Source organism: Mandrillus leucophaeus, unplaced genomic scaffold, assembly GCF_000951045.1.
Source record: "Mandrillus leucophaeus isolate KB7577 unplaced genomic scaffold, Mleu.le_1.0 Scaffold1384, whole genome shotgun sequence".
Taxonomy (NCBI): Eukaryota; Metazoa; Chordata; class Mammalia; order Primates; family Cercopithecidae; genus Mandrillus; species Mandrillus leucophaeus.
Genome location: NW_012101348.1, coordinates 169,102 through 190,181, shown reverse-complemented (window position 1 = coordinate 190,181; position 21,080 = coordinate 169,102).

Genomic DNA, 21,080 nt, shown 5'->3' with positions numbered 1-21,080 from the left:
TGTTAGCCAGGATGGTCTCGATCTCCTGACCTCGTGATCCGCCCGTCTCGGCCTCCCAAAGTGCTGGGATTACAGGCGTGAGCCACCGCGCCCGGCCAGGAACACTTTTTTAAAAAATAAATTCTATAATTTTTTCCACTTCACTGATTTGTGCTTTTATCTTTACTATTTCCTTCTCTTGGGAAAGTGCATTTTTAGCCTTTGATTTGGAAATTTAATTTTGTTATCTTATTTTTGTTTATATCTAAGATTATGAATTTTCTTCTGATTACTGCTTTAATTGTGTCCCACAGATTACGATAGATCATGATGCCATTATCTTTTTTTACAGAAATTATGTTATTTTGAATTGTATTTCCCTTCCTCAAAGAGTCGTTCCGTAGAGTTTTTAAGTTTCCAGAAGAAAGGATCTACTCAACAAGTGCGTCACTAATTACTATTTTATTGCATCGTGATCAGTGAGTATTGTTGGCATTATTTTCACTTTATGAAAATACGTGGCCCCTCCGTTGAGACCTGCAGTATGGATAATGTCTACGAATGTTTCCTGTGTGACTGAGAAGATGTGTTCTCTGTTATTAAGTTGTAAGTTGATATGTATTCCTGATTCTACCTAATGGATTGCATTCGTTTAAAAAAATCTTTTACTTTTTTTTAATCCCCTTGACTTGCCTTAGACTAAGAATGATATATGAAATTTTCTTAGTGTGAATTGTTTCTATTTGTCTATACATCTCCTATATATTTCAAGAAGGTGGTTGCCATGTTCTTTAGTGTAGATGTATTCACAAGTGTTATAACTCCATTTTCAATCGTGGCCCTTGTAGTACAAAATATTCTTCTTTGTGACACTTAATTTGGTGGTGGGAGAAGCTAAATTCTACCTTCTAAAATATCAGTAATATAATTCCTGCTTTCCTGTTTTGTTCTAATTGCCTGATATGATTTTGTCTAATTGTTTTATTTTTATTATTTTAGCCTTTCTGAATCATTTTAAACGTGTCTTTTGTACCAGGCACAGCTGGATCTTTTTTCTTTTTTTCTTTTTCTTTTTTTTTTTTTTGAGACGGAGTCTCACTCTGTCGCCCAGGCTGGAGTGCAGTGGCCGGATCTCAGCTCACTGCAAGCTCCGCCTCCCGGGTTTACGCCATTCTCCTGCCTCAGCCTCCCGAGTAGCTGGGACTACAGGCGCCCGCCACCTCGCCCGGCTAGTTTTTTGTATTTTTAGTAGAGACGGGGTTTCACCGTGTTAGCCAGGATGGTCTCGATCTCCTGACCTTGTGATCCGCCCGTCTCGGCCTCCCAAAGTGCTGGGATTACAGGCTTGAGCCACCGCGCCCGGCCGGATCTTTTTTCTTGTGGTCAATTTGCAAACCTTTTTTTAGTAGCTAGAATAATCCTAGTTACATTTGTTGGAATGACTGACATGTTTGATCTTATCTCTGAAATATCAATAGTATGTGATGGTGTATTTCCTGGGGTTTTTTTTTTTGTTTTTTTTTTTTTCTGTGTATGGTCAGTTTTCTTTTTCAGGTAATGTTAAAGGTGTTCTGGTGTTTGGTACAGTGTGTGTTTTTATCCTAGAATAACCTTTATCTATGTGTCTACCTCAAACAGGTTTCAACTATTTGCATATGGTGAACTTTAAAAGCAATGTCCTTTGACTTCCTCTTCTTACCTGTGTAACAATCAGTGAGTTTATTTATTTTCCTCTTTTCTTTCTCCTTTACCTGTTGTTATATGCACTATTTCTGTTTCCAGAACATGTAAGATGTATCATCCCTATGTTACCACTGTCCCCATGTGCATTTCAGTCTTAGGTTTATAGATACAATGCTGTCTGTCCTTTTGCCAAAGTTTCCCAGCTATGTTTTGGCGGGCAGACCCCTTCTGCTAATCTATTCTTCCAAAAGCACTGGGGAGACCTGTGTGTCTGAAGTCCTTGCTCCTTCATAACTGTGGTTCTATGGCGTTGATATTTGAAGTAAGGCTTGGCTGGAGCTATCTTCCTCAGCTCACACTGCCCTTAATAGTCTTTCTTGAAAATGAGGCTCCACCGTTGTCCCACTTTGGAGATGCCTGCTCGAAAGCACAGCATCCGCTGTGCCTACTGCTTTTACTTTTCAGGTCCTTGGTCGTCTTCTCTGGAGGTTCTGAGAACTTTTCTGTTTCTGCTTTGGCTTGTTTCTTTCTTAGAGTCTAACAGATTTCCTAGGGCCTGCTGTGGAGTTGACGATCCCAGCTTAGTTTCCTTGCAGACACATCTGCTTTTGAATAGGCCTTCCTTTATTTCAGGAAGCTTCTTTGGATTATAGCTGGAAGTATTAATTCTGCATTTATTTTGTATGTCACCTTTAGGAACTCCAATTAGACATAAATTGTATTTTGTTTTGCTCATCTCTTACTTCCATCACCATTTCTCTAATCCTTTTTATCTATCGTTTTATTTTCATTGCATTGTTTTCGTGCATTTTCTTGAGCCTTTGGCCACAGACTGAAGGCTGCACTGTCGGCTTCCCTGCTTTTGAGATGTTGGGACTCAGACGCTTCCTGGCTTCTCAGCTTGCAGATGGCCCATTGTGGGAATTCACCTTGTGATCGTGCTAAGTCAATATCCCTTAATAAACTTCCTTTCATGCATGCATATATCCTATTAGTCCTGTCCCTCTAGAGACAACTATTACAACCAGTCACCAACTATACTCCGGGCAGGGGGCTGGGTGACTTCCTTGGCTCTTGGTGTTGAGCCCTGAAAGATGTGGGAGTGTGTGTGGAGAGGCCAGGTGTAGGCATGTGCTATTGTGATTCTGGAATTTTGTTCATGATGCCTAGGAACTTGTGGGTGTTACTTTACACTGTAACAAACTTAAAAAAATGCTACACTGTGTAAAAATGTTTTCAACAACTTTCTGATATTTCATTAGGTGGATTTATTTATTCACTTATTTATTTAACTGTTTCTCTACTACTGAACACCAATAAAACTATTGTTTTTCTTCATTTAGAGTTATTTTCTTAACCTACATTTCTAATAGTACCATCAATTGGTAAAGTGGTATAAATATTGTAAGGTTCTTTGTACAGTTTTTGAATCATTTTCAAATCCACAGATCAATTGGAACTCCTCTGTCTATAGTTGAGAACCTGTTTGCGGACCCCTCTCCAGGATTTGACTCTTGTGTGTCCACCCTGTGTCAACTTTGCTAATCACATTTCTAGAATTCCCTTCCCTGCCAGTGCAAGTGAGGGCTGGCCGCCGAGAGCTGTGCGTGAGAATCGGACACGGCACGTGGCAGTGCTGTCCTGAGGCACCAGGGCTGCGGAGGAGCCAGGCACTCTGGCCACTGCATTCACAGTTCCTGGCCTGCCGTCCTCCTTGCTGACTGGGCAGCACCCAGTCCTGCAGACCCTCTAGGTCCCAACAGGTCTTCTCTTTCAACGTCCCTGAGTCCAATGATTGGGGCAACTCTCTAACAAAGGATCAAGCTTCTTCTAAAGGCTGTCGTGTCCTTAGGCCTAGAGACGGTGTGAAAAAAATACCAGTTCCGCTCAGTCCTGATGGGTCTAGTTCATCCTCACTCTCTCCCACTTCAGTCTGGCTTTTCTTCTCAGCCTCTGGCATGGAGGATCCTGAGAGACTACAGGTCCAAACCAGATGCAGAAGGAACAGGCTTGCACGGACTTCTCCACCGGTTTGCACACTCGCAGAAGCTCTGTCCTTGATAAGGAGCCTCTTATTCTCTATCCCTCCTAGTAGTTCTTCTTTTGTGATGAAGTCCTGGGCGTGCCTGCAGCACACGTCGATGGTGGGCTTTGGGAAGGGGCTGTAACACCACGAGTCCATGCAGAGCGCAGGTGCGAGGGTGCAGGGGTCAGCAGGCAGCTGTGGTCCCGGGAAGCAGTGTGATGGGCAGGGCTGCAGCCGGAATGATCACACCACTCAGTGCCCTTCATTAGGAAACTTGGGAGTCTCCTTTCAACATCAACAGCCCACTCTTGAGGCCAACTGTGGTGTCTCCTCAGTCTCCATGCCCGCTCCCATTTCTATACAGTGCCTCACATACAGTAGCTGCTCAACTAATACTCGCCGACTCTTCCTGCAGGAACTTTGGCAATTAGCCCCCTCTGCCTTAACCTCCCCTTCCTCACCCCAGAGTTACTCTGAGGCCCACACCATCTCCTTTACCTGCTTTGAAATGAATGGAGAACCGTCCACCATAACCCAGGCTCTTTGGGAGTCACGCGAAACACCTAGCCTGTCCTATCCTAATGATAACCGATGTAGCGACAGACAGGGGGGACAGGATGATATGCCCTGTGCAGTAACCAAAAACCAAAATATTTATTGCAAAGATTTTTTAAAGTGTCATTCCTACTTGCAAATGTTGTGCTGCAGACATATGTTAACTGACTGTGCCTCCAGCACAAAGAATCAAGTGAACAAAGATATTTTAATTTGAGCTACAGTATGCATCCTGGCTGACAGTTTTATGACGGGCCTCATAGCTTCCATATGCTGCAGTGATGACTAACTGTTTACCTTCAGAAGCCAAGGAATGTAGGAAGAAAGGGAGCAAAGGGGAAAGGAAGCACACACACATTTAATACCTATTGTGTGCGAGTCACTGGGTGGAGTGATTTTTATTTCATTTCAGCAAAATTCATATAAAGAACTGTAGGAGAGGAACACCATCCTATTTTACACACAGAGAAGCCGACTCAGAAAGCGTAAGGCCCTCGCTGAACGTGCACAGCTCGAGATTCTCCTGCCTGTTTGGAGGTAAAGTCCTTGTTTATTTTACTTATGTACAGAAATAGCAAGGCTATCCTTGGCAGGTGGACAAGACCAGATAAAAAAGGTACAGCAGAGCTAGCGATGGTATTCCTGTGTTTCCCTTCCCCCAGGATGTCCTAATATCATGATTAAGAGAGGGGAGGACTAAGAGACCTCTCACAGACCTTCAGGTAGAAAACCGTAGAAGCAATTGTCTCTTTCCTCTCAACTCTAGGGAGAAGGTATCTGTTTCTCAAGGCAGGGGTTTGGAGAGGGAAGGGAGGACCCTGGACAGGACAGCCCAGCACAGCATTGGTAGAGGCTGCTAAGGGGGCTTTGGATGAGTCAGATTTGGCCTTGAGTCCTGATCTGTCACTCACCATGTGACCTCAGACAAGTCACGTGATCACCTTGGGCTTCAGTCTCTCTGCAAAGTGGAATATTCCCCACTGGGTTCTTCTGAGGGGTGTGGGTATCACTGGGTGTAGACTATCTGCTGGTGTAGACAGAGGGAATGAATGAACATCAGCTACCTTGGCTGCCAACCCAGAGGTGTCCCAAGGCATGCCCTGGTAGCACTGCACCCAGTGTCAGCAGAAGCATATGGGGGAGGAAGCAGGGGGTGGTGCTGCAGCCTCTGCAGGACGCTGCTCGCAGGGGTCGCCAGTGCTTGCCTGGGCTCTGCCACGCAAGACCCTACTCTTGAGCACACAGAAGTCGTGGCCCTCCATCCTCAGGCCCCCAGGAGGAGCCTTCCTGATCCGTGCCCCATTGGATGAGCTTCAGGAAAGTATCATGCCATGACAAACTAGTTATTTTTCTTCTTTGTCTAATCCAATATTCTTTTTATTTATCTTACACACTAAAAACCTTCAAGATAAAGTCCCTTCCAAATTACCATTGTATTTTTATCACAGAAAACTGTTTACATCTCTTGTTTCTTCTTATTTTTAGAATACTATGAGTTCTTATCCTGGGGTCACAGGGTTCAGGAGATTCACAAAACTTTGGACTCAAATGTACAATTCAGTGTGTGTGTGTGTGTGTGTGTGTGTGGTGTGTCTGTATGTGCATGTGTGCATGTTTGAGTGTGTGTTGTATTTTTGGGAAGGGGAGATTCATAGCTTTCATCAGATTTCCAAGAGCAAAGAAACCCTGCTTTAGATGGTCTATAAAAATATCCTAATTGTATTATTTGGCAGTGCTTGTCTTAACCTTTTATGGGTCACTTGGGTGGGAGCAGAGAATAAAAGCTTCAGTCCCGATACAGGGATGTTGTATGTTGAACCTGGTCCTTACACCACAGGCAGAAGAGCAAAGGACTTTAGTTTTCTCTGTTGTCAGATGAAGGAACCTGGGTACTCTTAAGTTGGTGGTTCTTAGAGTGGAATGTCCAGTCGCCAGCGTTCTTTACGCCAGGGGATTTGTTTAAAAAGCAAATTCTGGTGCCCCAACCCCGACAGGCTGAATCAGAAACTCTGAGGGTGGGGCCAGCCATTGCGGGTTTATCTGCAACCTCCCCCCTCCCCGCCCGCTCCTCCCGGAAGCACTGATAACGCTGTTAAGTGCGAGAGCCACAGCAGGCGGTGTGGGGAAGGAAAGAGGCCACTCCCTGGGCCTCCTGCTATGCACTGGGCTCAGTGCTTATCTCACGCTAAGTGACCTCTTTATATTCCTAAAATGTTTGAAACCCATCTGCTGATTTAGCCTGCGGAAGGAATTTGTTTTTATAGTTAATATCAATATATTGAAGCTACGTAGCCAGAGAAAATGATTTTCATATTTCAATCACATAACAAATGAGGAACCACGACTGGGAGCTGCATCCCCAGAGGGCGGCGTTCTGCATGGCAAACCGTGATCTATTTCACTGGTAAGTATTTGTCAGCCTGCTGAAGAGCTTGCTGCTACAAATCTTCGTTCTTGTTTGACAAACGCTCTGAAGCGGTTCTGGGGCTGAGAGAATTGTGTCTCCTGGCCAGGGCCTCTGTTTTGGCTTCTTCATGACAGAGACTCTCTCTGAGCAAACTCTATCCAGGATCCTTTACGCCTTCCTTTAGACCAGGCCTCAGCCTCGGCCCTGTCCTTGGCAGTCCAGCGCAATTTTAGCAAGAATCCAGTGACCTCAGTTTCCTAGGAATCCCCCACTCTCCATATCTGATCAAATTCCTCACCCCTACCCCATGCCTGCCTTAGCAGGAGCCCTGTCAGGCCGGTTTAGCAAGAACCCCTTCCCCACAGTCTCGTCTGCCTGGTTTCCATCTGGTGACCGCCCACTGCTTCTCGGCCGCACTTCCCAGCTGCCCCTGCCATGGCTGGAGTCCAGCCTCTCTCCCTTGCTGCAATGGTCCTGTGTAAAGTCCGTCTTTCCTTCCATTTATGGTGTCCAGCTCTGCCACTTCTGACAGGACAAAGACTCCGCCCCTCTTGCTGAAGGTTCATTGCACATGATATAAAGCTTTAGTGCCTGTCTCTGGGCAGGCCAGACTCCAGGGAAGACATGGCTCCCGGAGGAGTGAAGAAGAGCAGATGCCCTCCAGGTCGGGGCCCCTTTGTTCAGGAACTGGAGTTTCTTTGGCAACTCTGTTCCAACATGCATTCATGCCCTCATGCACCTGGCAGATAGGCTGAGTGTAGTGACAAACATTCCCCAAACCCTAGCAACTCCACACCATGGAGATCTATTTCCTGCTGAAATCACAGTTTTATGGGTGACAGCCAAGTCGTTCAGGGGCCCTCCAGGGGCATTGCCCCCACAGAAACTTTGGATTCCCTGCTTCAGCCTCTGTGTCCCCAGCAGATGAGGACAGAGAGGGGGATGCTGAGCCCTTCTGCATTGAACCACCCAGGGCAGAGGAGAGGATGCACCCTTCCACTGATGCTCCAGTGGGGAGAGCCAGCCCCATGGGGGCCGGGGCCCAGCTCTGCTCTCAGGAGAAGAAACAGAAGCACCATTGCCACTGGCGGAAGCTCTGCACAGTCTCTGTGAGGACAGCCTCAGTACACAGAAAATGCGCATACGTGCAGAGACACAGCTGGGTGGGTCCCAAGGGGCAGCGGCTCACATGGCAATACCACTTAGATCTGAGACTGGGGCCCTGGCGAAGGTGTCTCCTGCCACCCTGAGTCATGCAGGGCCCACCCTAGTGAGCACCCGTGGTCTGTATGGAACCCCCCTTTGCCTGCAGATGGTGCATTTCTGGATCTCAGATTCTGTCCCATGGCTCTTGTGCCATCCACTCCTGAAGCAGGCCTGCTTCTGACTTTCTCTCGCTCTGGACTTTGCTTGCACTCCAAGGAGAGCTGGGGTATCCCTTGCTTCCCAGTTCAGGATATTCAAGCCCCATTCGAACTCCTGGACACAGTGGAAGCTGCAGGCCCGTAACCCAACACATCTCTGGTCTCCCGGCAAAGCCCTCCGCATCTACGCTCACCTGAACCCAGGGCCTTTCTCCTGCCTTGTTTTCTCCTCCAGCTTCATGCTTCCGTGTTGGGCTTCACAGCTCCACAGCCTCCCAGCCTCAGAGCAGGCGGGGACTGGCCACCTGGCCCATGCCCCATATCTGCCAACAAGTCGAGTCCCTGGTGCCGGAAACAGTTAATGCTTTTATTAGTTACCAAATCATCATTCAGAGCCCCCACATCTTTCATTAAACTTCAGAAATGAATCACTCTGCGCTTGCCTTAGAAAACGGCAAGGCTAAGTGAGAATAACCTCCCCCCAGACAGCCCCGTGCCGCATCAGGCCTCCTAGGTGCTGACACTCATGCTGGGAAGGGACCTGCCACGCTGAATAACCCACGTAGCAAGGCAGCAGCCACCGTGGCATCGCTGACTCCACACGCAGGAAGCCGACTGCATTCTGTCTCCCTGTCAGTTTGTTCTGGGGTAATTCAGTCAGAGCTCACGACTTTAGACAGAAGTTTGTGTTGCCCTGGCTTTGGTATTTGGGCTTGGTGTGAGTCTCCCTAGAGCTTCAGTCCAGAGCTGACATCTCTTGTGATCTGAAGGTAGATGTCCCCTTCCGGGTTTCCAAGCCCAGGAGAAGCACCCTGCCAATTGCTTCACATTTAGCGTCACGTGTGTTCTAGAGCACGAGTGTTGACAGCAGCAGAGGGTCGGCTGAGTCTGGAAGTGAGAGTGTCAGAAGAACCAGAGGGTCAAGGACGAGATGCGAGCACAGGAGACATCTGGACCCCAGACCGAGAGCAAGGGCCGGCAGGTGGGGTGGCAGCATGGAACGAGATCTGGGCACAGGGATGGGGTCTGGAGGACTCTTCCAGGAGGCTGAGATGCACCCAGACTGCCCAAGTCCATCTGCTGCTGCCTCCTCCTCCTTCGGGTTAAGTGGGGTGTCTGATGCCCATGTGGGACCCTCACCCACGGGGGCCTTTCCTGGCTTCTGAACTCCAGAGGAGCGTATTAGAAGTTTCCTTCCCAGAGAAAAAATAAAGTAATAATACTTAGACCCTATATGGTGCTTTGCCTCTTCAAAGCAGTTTCACACACAGAGCTATAAAAATGAATGTAAACTTATCAAAGTAACACTATAAAGATGCCTGGGAATCATGAATGTGCTATAAGTAAAATTAAATCGTGGTGATAGCAGAAGCATTATTTTTATGCCTTGAAAACCTCAGTTACAGATTGACTATAGAAAACACGATGACTCCTGTATATTTAAAGTCTGTATTTTAAACAGTTTTCTGCTATGCAAGTGTCCTAGTCTGGCCTTCGGGGAGAGATGAACGGATATGTGCCGGTGGTGTTAGTGGTTATCTCAAGTTCTTCAGGCAGAGACCCTGTCCTCTCCACCGCCCACATCCCTGCAGGGGCCATGCCTCCCTGTGCCATCTGCAAGGTCCGATAAGAGTCCCTTCCTTTCCAGAGTCCCCGTCTGAATCGGTGAAAGACTACAGTGCTCAGAAACTAGAGATCTGCCCTCTGCTCTCTTGGAGCTGTGAGAATAGGCAGGTCAGGGAGCCTCTCGGAGCCATAGAGCTTTTGTCTAAGCTGGGGGATGTGCAGCAGGGGTCCTTCCTATCTCCCTTGTGAAGCTTTGGGAACAGGCCTTGCAGATGCTAAGCAACCCACATATAGTGACAGCCATGCTCCTCCCTAGTTCATCTGTCCTGCCTCCTTCCCTCTCATCTCTTCCATGATCAGCTCTTAAAACTGGAAGAATCCTTAGCAATGATCTCATCTGGCACCATGCCCAAGGAACAAGAACTGTCTGCACCTTCCCTGCCTGTAGGAATCACCCAGTCTGGAAATTGCAGAGCCACCATGGACCTGATGAATGGGCCCTCTGCCGTACTGTCCCCAGATCCAACTCATTACTGAGTGCTGGAAGCTGGGGACACTGTGGTTGTTAGCTACCAAAAAGTTGCTCCAAACTCCCATATCCAGTTTCAGGAATGAGTCCCTGCACCTGCTGTTTTATAAAATGTTACAGCTGCATTAGAATAGCCTCACCCCAGCAACCCCCGGACTGGGGTCAGCTGTGTGTATGGGATTCCTGACGAGGTCTGCTCTTACTCTCCCAGACCTCCTTCCATGGCTGAGGCTGTGTTGAGACTTGGGATGGCCCTGTGGGATGCAGAGCCCAGGCTCCCACTCTCCCTGAGGCTTTCCAGCCCAGCATCCCAGGGTCTCACTGGAGCATGTGGCAAGGAGCTCATCCACCCCACATGGAACAGCGACCGAGCCACAGGAGGAGGAGGAGATGCTCATGGCAGAGCCCTGGTCCTGCCCCACCTGGAACAGCGATGGAGCCACAGGAGGAGGTGCTCATGACGGAGCCCTGGTCCAGGCCAGGTTCCCGGTGAGGGGCTGTCCTCTGCAGCCCATCAACTGCTCACACCAGCGATGGCAGGAAGAAGGCACAGGCTGTCACACGGTGCTCAGCCAGCATGAATGCAGGGAGTCAGCCTGTGGCGTCTCTGCTTCCAGGATGGGGCGGGAAGTGACCATGCCCCTTGGGCAAGGCTGGCTCCCCACACATGCTGGAGCTGCTGGGAGTCACACACCAGTCAGGCGGGGGTTCATTCCCCGCCCAGGCTGTGTGCAGCAGTCCATGCTGCCAGGGGCTCTCCGGCCTGGGCATTGCAGGGGATGGCTCAGCTGGTCCTGGTATCGGGCAGGGGCAGGGGCAGTGTGGCCTCTCAGACTCTGGGGCAGCTGCAAGGCTATCTACTCCACGGCTTTGGGACACCTTGCAGGGATCAGGGAGCTCAGCCCATACGCAGAGGGAGCCGACGCCCTGGGAGGCACAGCCACACCTTCACCGAGGCTGCTGTTCATTGTCCCGTTAAGGACGCCTGGTGGCAAACACTCCTTTTCCATTTAGAAACACCACAAACACACCTGTGTTTGTATTAAAGACGACGCGCTTTCGTTCTGAAAACTCTCAGAACGCAGCTCCTCGGAGGGAGTCAGCCACTCACAGAGTCAGGCTTGCTCCAGGCAGGTTTGGCTTCCGTCCTTATATTTGTTCTCTGGAACAGTCCCCAAGGATAGCCCAAGATGGCCATGGCAGGGGGTTCTTAAGGGGAACAGAGGGCTTTGTTAGGGCTCCAGGAGGAACAGCTCTACCCAAGCAAGCTGCAAAAGCTTCCAGTGCGTGGCTGCCTGGCATGGCTGAAGGTTGTTTGTTTATTAAATAAGAGAACGTTGAGGGATAACTGAAGAAAACTCCCATTTTTTGTGTCAGAACAAGCAGTGCACTTGTGGTCAGGTGTGTGGGCGCCTGGGTGGGCAGAAGGAGGCTCTCAGGACTCCTGTGCTCCTGAGAGTGGGGCTGCCGGGACCTGGATCCATAGGACAAGGAGAGCAGCCTCCCAGGCACGTGAGATGTCCATGAAGCCCACAGGCCTGGTGAGCACACAGAGGAGATGGTGATGATGGGATTGTGAGAGGAAACCCCGGGATCGGGGTCCTGGGGAGAAGCGACAAGTCCAAATCCTCATCTTGGGGTGCCTAGAGTAGTAAACAGGGCCTCCTCCCCCAGCCATCCTGGATCTCTCTCTGTCGCTCCCTCTCTTCCTCCTCACCCCACCCGTACCTCTATCACAGGGCACTCACAGCTGGCGAGGGCTGCTTACATTTTGGTGTCTCCCTGTCTGTCTGCCTGCCCCCTCTCTGACTGCCAGCAGAGCCGGGCCTGGGGTCTGGGGTCTGTAGACCCCACACAGTGCTGCGGGAGTTGTGGAGCAGCCCAGCAGCCCTAGTCTTTTTTCTCACCATCCCTGAGAGAGAGATGAAGCATGCTGAAGTCTGTCTAGAAGGAAGAAGGCTTCTGAAAAGCCAGGTATCCCAGATGCCACTCCCAATGGGTCCTCTTGCCGGCAGGAGCATCTCCTTCTCCTTGAGGCACTGTTCAACCCAGAACCAGCTTTCTCCGGGGATGTTGGCTTCAGAACCTGGAAGATATTGTGGAAGGTTCTTGAGGGCGAGAAGTGTGTTGGCTGTTTTCTGGGCCCTGCCCCCCGGACCCATTTGAGTTTTTGCTTTGCTTGGTGCTTGGCAGGAGGCACCTGGGCTGCACCCAGGGCTCCCCCGCCTTCTGCTTATGACTGGATCTGGCTAGCGGGAACAGAACAACAGCAGGAGAAAACTCCATGCCCTCCCCACTGTCTCTCGTGGGCACCATGGCTCTGGCATGCTGTCCCCCCATGCCAGGCTCTGTTTCCTACAGCTCCAGCTTTCTCCCATTTCTAGTACATTATAGTATTCTTTTCCACTTCTCTTCAGGCCTGGAAGGAGTGATGGGTTCCTATATTTGCCAGTCTGCTGCCCTTAACCGTGCCTTTACCCCTCCACATAGTTGATTCATTAAATTTCTGCATTATTCCAGTTCAGTGTGTCTTTCATTCTGGGATCCTGTATGATACAAATGTTTGCCTCTTTGTGATCAGTTTCATCTCGGGAGACAACTGTATGTCTTTATGATGCAATTAAAGGATGATTTGCCATGTGGCTGACTGCACATCCCAAGAATTTTAAGAGATGAGTAAACTGAATGGCTGCAGATATACCCCCCAATATCTCTCCTGAATAGGTAAAGCCTGTGTATTTACGGTAAAATTCAGCAGCATTAGGCGATGCTCATGTTTCTAATTTGCAGGCTTCTGAGAACTACCACACATTTATAATGCGAGGTGGGAGGGAGGCTTCTCATCCCTGTGAAAGGCTGCCTCATTAAACGGAGGTTCCTTTGTGAAATAATCTGGTGTGCTTTCCTCCCATTATCATAAGCTCAGCTCGAGGCTCACCCACTCCAGCCTTCTCAGAATTCATTGTCAAAAGTAACCGCTCCTTCCTTTAAACTGACAACTAGCATTTAAAATAACCTAATAGTCCAAATTTCCATAGGTAGCTTGTCTTCCCCACAGGTCTACAAACATCTCAAATGAGCTCCCTGTTTATGTGCCTAGGTTGATTAGCAAAAGCCTGCCAAGAGTGAGCTCAGAATGTTCTGCTCGTCTGACTCATTGGATGGACAGCTTTTGTACAGTAGTTTCAAACACACAAGTTCTTCCCTGCATTCTGAAAACACGAAGATCAATCATACATTGTCTTAGCAAGCCGGTGAAAGATCTGTATTCCATGATCTTAAAAAATAGCAGGGGGATTTTCACTTCCCTACAGTGGGTAGAGTTACCAAGCATCTAACTTATTCTGCAAAGAAGGGGAAAATTCAATATTCATGATTACTTAATGTTGCCATAACTTGAGTTACAAGTTAGAAGGACTTGAATTAAAGAGATTGAATTCCCCACTAAGAAACAACCTGTTCTCACCAAAGTAGTTTTCATTTTCTGTTTTGAATGTGAATATAAGTATTAGGTAGCTTTTTCTAACCAGAGGAGAGAGGCTCTTCCCCTTTTCCTCCATGGACCCATGGGTCTTCATTCTACCAGCTCCTGTAAGGGAGCAGAAAGGCTTCAATCTCGGTTTCCCACAAAGCCTGCCATGTCTATTCTTCAGAAACTGCTCAGTTTTGAAGTTTGGAACTCTTGCTCTGTAACAAAACAAAACGAATCGAGAACACCACATGTCAAGACCACCACGGGGGAGTTCTTGAGCTAAGAGTTACCCAGAGAGATACTGGGAATGAAGAGTGTAAACCAGCAGGAGAGGTTCTCACCTCCAGCACTGGTGCAAGTCTCAGCTCTGGCTGCCAGAGGAGGGGGATGGCCTGCAGAACTTAGGCAAAGAAATGGTAAAACATGCACCTGCTCACCCACATACACATAAACATACACTCACCCACACAGTCACATTCACACACACACATACACAACCACACTGGCACCCATTCACACATGCACACTCTCACACAGTCCCACACATTCACCTCATACACCCTCCCACAACCACACAGACACCTCACACACACTCACCGATATTCACATATACACAACCACACTCACACCCATTCACACATGCACACACTTACACATACACCTCATACATGCTCCCACACCTCAGACACTCCCACAATCACACAAGACAACTCACAAACACCCACACAGTCATATTCACACATGCCTACACAGACATCTCACACATACACACATGCTCACACAATCACACACAGTCACACACATACACCTCTTACACGCTCCCACAATCACACAGACACCTCACACACACACATGCAGTCACATTCACACACTCACACATACACAACCACACTCACAACCATTCACACACGCACATACTCTCACACAGTCACACACATACACCTCACACACACTCCCACTATCACACAGATACCTCACACACACCCACACAGTCACATTCACACACTCATATATATACAACCACACTCGCACCCATTCACACACGCACACTCTCACACAGTCCCATGCATACACCTCACACACACTCCCACAATCACACAGACACCTCACACACACCCACACAGTCACATCCACACACACATATATTCACAACTACACTCACCCATTCACACATGCCCACTCTCACACAGTCACACACATACACCTCATACATGCTCCCACAATCATACAGACACCTCACACACACCCACAAAATCACATTCACACACTCACACATACACAACCACACTCACATCCACTCATATATGCACACACTCTCACACAGTCACACACAAACACCTCATACATGCTCCCACGATCACACACAGACACCCCCGCTCACACACACGCTCCCTCAATGACACACAGACACCTCAAACACACTCATACTCACATACATGATCACACAATGGCACATAGACACTTCACACATGCTCATACACACACCCACAATATCAAACGCAGACACCTCACAAACTCACACACATGCTCATGCACACAGACATCTCACAATACACACATGCTCACACAATCACACACAGGCACCTCACACACTCACACACACTCACACAATCACACATAGACACATCACACATGCTTACACTCATACACATGCTCACACAGCCACAAAAGACATCTCACACACATGCTCACACACAAGCTCACACAACCACAAACATACACATCACACATGCTCACACTCATACACACACACAACCACACACAGACATGTCACACCCTCACACACATAGACTCACACAGACACCTCGCGATCACACTCATACACACACGCATACAATCACACAAGAACACCTCATACATGCTTGCACTCACACACACTTGCACAATGACACAGGCAAGTCCAACATACTCAAACTCATACACATGCACACACAACCACACACAGACACCTCACATGCTCACACACAGACATGTCACAATCACACTCATATACACGTTCACACAAACACACATTTGCACACTCACACTGTCACACAGAGATCTCACACACACTCTCATAGACATGGTAACAATCACACAGAGACACTTCACACACTTACACTAACACACTCACAATCACACACACGCTTCACACACACGCTTACACACACAGACACCTCACAATCTCACTCATACACATGCTTATACAATCATACAATCACAAACACTGCAAACATGCTCACACTCACACACGTGCTCACACAGTCACAGACACCTCACACACTCACAATCACACTCATATACGTGCTCACACAATCACATACAAACACACACACACTCACACAATCACACGCAGAGATCTCACACACTCACACTCATAGACATGCTCACTCCATCACACACAGACACCTCACACTCATGCACACTCACACAATCACACACAGACACTCATGCATGCTCACACTCATACACACTGGCACAATTACATTCTTATACATGCAACCAAGACTAACTTGAAGGAGCGTGGGCTTCTTTGATCCTGTGTCAAAAACCATCAGAACTGCAGGTGCGGTTACTCCAGGAACCGGGCCCCAGCCATGGCCAGGAGGGGAAGCAGGTGGTCCTGCTCGTGAGAACTGCCCTGACTGGCTCTCTGTCCCTCTATCCTCTGCCAGCTCACCTGCCTCTCTAGTCATCATCCCATTCCTCACCATTCTCCTGAAACCCGACCTTTACCTTCCCAGGGGCATGGGGCAGGGCTGACTTCTAGGAACCAGCGCGGCTGATGCCTGTCGGTGGTTGTGCCTGTCCTGAGAACAGAACCTGGCCCACAAACTGCAGACAGCCTCCATGGAGGACTGAGTGCTGGGGGTTGAAGGGTGTGAGGTGGACCCCCTGTCTCTGAGGAGCTCTCCCACGGGCTGAGGGAGAAGGACCTTGCTGCAGCCCCTCACCCAGGCCATTTTGAATTCTGTAGTGGAGTGGCAGAAGGAGCTCAGACACCCCTGAGCCAGCCGTGCCAACACCAGGGAGCCAGTGGCAGCTGATTCGCCTTTAGTGACGTGGACCCCACAAGGCCTGCGTTCTGGGGCCGGGACCGCTGTCCATGGTGCTGACACAGAACTTCAGCGATCCCAGTGCCCACAGGCCCGTCGGCAGCACGGAAGGAAGGGAGGGAGGGAGAGGCTTGAAACGTTTCAGGATAAACCCTACATAGCTTCTGTCTGAAAGAAACAAGAGGAAGTAAAGAAAAACCAGCTTGAAGCAAAGTTGAAACTGCATAAAATATTTCCAGAAAAGAAGCAATTGGAAGGGCCCCATGGCCTTTGTACAGCCCAGGCTGGGGTAGAAGCTGCCAGCACGTCTGAGAAGCAGGAGTGTCTTTGAACACCATTCTGGTGCATCAGCCTCTCTGAGTTTCATGATCACACTCATTCCCTGAAGATCCAAATTCCAGTGTCTTCTGCTTTTCCTAAATCAAGTCTGAGAGAGATTTTGGCACCTACCTCTCACCACATGACTCCGGGAAGGCCACCTGCCTATGAATGGAAATGTGGGCTATAGAAAGTCAAGACAAAGCATCCGTGGAGAATCAAGGCAGCAATTCGCTTTCACAAATAGCTAACACCTCTCATCGGCCATCTGGCTCTGCCACAAGTTAAGCAAGCTGGGAATGTTGGAGATGTGACTGCCAAATCAAGACATCCCCCATGGGTGGATGGGGAAAGGGGTTTTCTCCAATAAAGGCAGACTGTGAGTTAGGGATCCACGTGGAATCTAGCAAAGGAGCTACAAGGGGAAGCTGGCGAGCATGTGAAGAAGTGACCCAAGCTCCAATTATCCTGGCATTTATTTACATAAATATTTTACTTATGTTCTAGAAGGGATTGCATCCTGTGTGTGCTGGGGATTTGAAGGAGATACTGAATTCAGAAACTCTTTGAAGAACAGATTTGGTTCAGGTATCAGATGATCGGGTGTTGGGATGCTTGTACCTGAGCTCCTCCAAATCCCAACTTTACCCCTGCATAGGTGGTTGCTCCAATCCTCTGGTATTAGCAAGTATTGCAGTATCCAGTACCACATGTACTGGGTTATTCATTTGTCCAATTCTAGCACAACTGGACACGGTTTACGGTATCTCAACCTTTCAAAGCTCAAAGGACATTTTACAAATTAGACTGTACTGTGCTTCCGATGTTCTGCTAATTTGGTTCCTATGTGTGATTTCACAGCTGTGTACAGTGTGGGACAGCCAGAGGCTCACATGCTGGAACTACTTTGCTAAACCTATTGATAACATTGTCTTTCCTTTATGACTGAGGAGAGATGATACTATAAGCCTCTCTAACACTAAATGAAAAAAAAAATAATTTTTTTCATTTAAAAATTATGAAAGCAGAGTGTTTCCCAGGTATTTGTGCTGACCTGAACCTCTACTCCAGGGAAAGTTTCTATTGATCAGCGTACATGAGCCCCTTTATGGCTCCATGTGGAAAACATACAATAGGCTGACTCTTCACGGGTTTCGTTAGAGTCCACAGTCCAACCTGAATGTTGAATTGCTCAGAGAGTTTTCACCTGGAAAACAAAGGTCTTTATTATAATAATCCTTTCCAAGGAGCTCCATTTTTTTATCCAGAGTTCAGTTACTGACAATGGTGTTACAGAGGAAATATTTTTTTTTTTCCTAAGCACATTATCAACTTAGTCCTGACTTTCAGGTTTTATGCTACTAATATTATTCACTCAATTTTCAATACATTTTGGTCAAGTTAAATGTATGAAATACATCCGCATAAAACCAAAAAGCAATCCGAAGGATAGATTCATAAGCAAGGTGGAATTTTCTCCTTCTTTATGAAAATGATAGTATTCTGTGAAGGAAGTAGGAAGAAAATGATTGCTTTTACTGCAAATGCAATGGTCTAAGAGTTTGGATAGTTTTACATAGAACCTGCCGATTCCGTAACTTTTAGTAATAATTTTCAGAGAGGAAATATCGCCATCCAATATGATGCTTCTCATGTAATGTAAAATGTTACAGTCTAGCATGTTTCTATTGGAGAAAAATGCCCACAGAAAAGCAGCTAAGAAGGGGTTGCAAGTTTTACTTTATTGATCTGTACAGCCCTAGGGGTCTCTTGTCTGTGGTGCCTCTCCTTGCAAGTGACGTATGTGCCTTTTTACAGAGATCATCTGGAGACAAAGCCATAGATTTAGAGAAGAGGCACTAAGGTGGAGTTGCTGTGCAGGTTCTCTTGTCAATGTGACATCACTACCACCCTTTCTGAATAGCTGTTGCTACATTGCAAACGAAGCCAACTTCTGTGTGAATTTCCCAGGAGTCCCTTCTCTGTACAGTGCTGAGTTAGAGTCATCCAAAGAGAAACATGTGCATGAGATTTGCAATATGAAATAGAGTAACGGACTTTCTTCTCCAAGGCAGTTGGAGACAGGATGTATGCAGATGTGAAGTTCTTATCATCTCCAGCCATTGAGTTTTTTGTGCGTGCACTTTGGGGCCCTGAAGCCTGAATCAAAATTCTATGTCAGGCTCTAAGTGCCCCTGGAGATGTGGAAATAAACACTATAGTTACTCTTCTCACAAAGCCCAAGCCTGTCATCAACGGGGACCAATAACCACAATAAGTCCATTACCATGTGGCTCGTGCTACACACCTTGATGCAGGTCCTGAAGGGGCAAGTGCCTGCCTTGTAGATGACAGCAGGCTTCCCAGGGGGTGGGGAGATCCAAGCCAGGATGCAGGGGTGAAGAGGGAGCTGTCACTCTTTGAAATTCTCCCAGAGAGTGCGCTGATGCAGGGCCCTGAGAAAGGTAACCAGACTAACAAAAGATGTATGGGAAATACATGTGGAAAGCTACAAAACTCCAATAAAATAAATCAAAGAACTAAATGAATGGAGAAAACTTCCCTGTTCATGGGCTAGAAAACTTGATATTTTTAAGGTGCCAATTCTTCTGAAATTGATCTATAGATAAAGCACAGAATTGTTCACAACACCAGCAAGTTACTGTGTGGATACTGACACACCGGTCCTAAAGCTTATATGCTAAGATGAAAGACAAAGACTAGCCAATATAATACTTAAAAAGAAAAATATTGGAGGACTGACGGTACCTGACAATAAAACAGTAATCAAGACAGCACAGTAGTGGTGAAAGAATAGACACATAGATCAGTGGAGCAGAATAGAGAGTCCAGAAATAAATCCACACAAATACAGTCAACTAATTTTTGACAAAAGAACAAAGGCAATTCGACAGAAAAAAAAAAAGCATAGTCTTTTCAACAAACAATGTTGGAACAACTGGATGTCAATGTGTGAAAAAAGATCTAGGCACAGACCTTATAACTGTCACAAAATGAATTCAAAATGTATCAGGAAGCTGATAAAATGCAGTATTATAAAACATGTTGAAGAAAACATATAAGAAAATCTGTGTGACTTTGGGTTTTTAGACACAACACCAAAAACATGATCCATGAATGAAAAACCTGGTGAGTTAGACCTTATTAGCATTTTAAAACTTTGTTCTGTGAGAGAAACTATTAAAAGAATGAAAAGCCAAGCCACAGATTGGGAGGAAATATTTGCAAAACACGTATCTGATAAAGGTTGACATCCAAAATATACAGAGAACTCGCAAAACTCAATAATAAGAAAAAAAATTTTTAATTAGGCAGAAACACCAAGCAGTCACTTCGCCAAAGCAGATACGCAGATGGCAGATAAACGTATGAAAAGATGTTCAACATCATTTTTTTTTTTTTAGACAGGGTCTCGCTTTGTCATCCAGGCTGCAGTGCAGTGGCGAAATCACGGCTTACTGCAGCCTCTATCTCCTGGGTTCAAGTGATCCTCCTGCCTCATCTTCCCAAGTAGCGGGGACCACAGGCATGTGCCACCATGCCCAGCTAATTTTTCACATTTTTTGTAGAGATGAGGTCTCACTATGTTGCCCAGGTTGGTATCAAACTCGTAGGCTCAAGTGATCCTCTGACCTCAGCCTCCCAAAGTTCTAAGATTACAGCCGTGAGCCACAGTGCCAAGCCTCAACGTCATTTATTAGTGAATTGCAAATTAAACAACAACGAGGACCACTACACACACATTAGAAGGGCTAAAATTCAAAACTGACAATGCCCAGTGCTGACAAGGATGAGAAACCACAGGAGCTCTTGTGGGCTGCAAAATGCAAAGGGTGCAGCCACTGTGGAAGACAGGTTAGCAGTTTCTCACAATGCAAAACACAGCCACGCCACAGAGTTCTGCAATTACACTCCTAGTAACTAACCCAACTGCTCTGAAAACTTATGATTAAGCCTAACTTTGAATGCAAATGTTTATAGCAGCTCAATTCATAATTGCCCAGAACTGGAAGCAATCAAGATGTCCTTCAGCAGGTGAATGGACAAACTGTGACCCATCCATTCATTCACTGTAATACTATTCAGAGATGAAAAGAAGTGAGCTATCAAAGCACTGAAAGATGT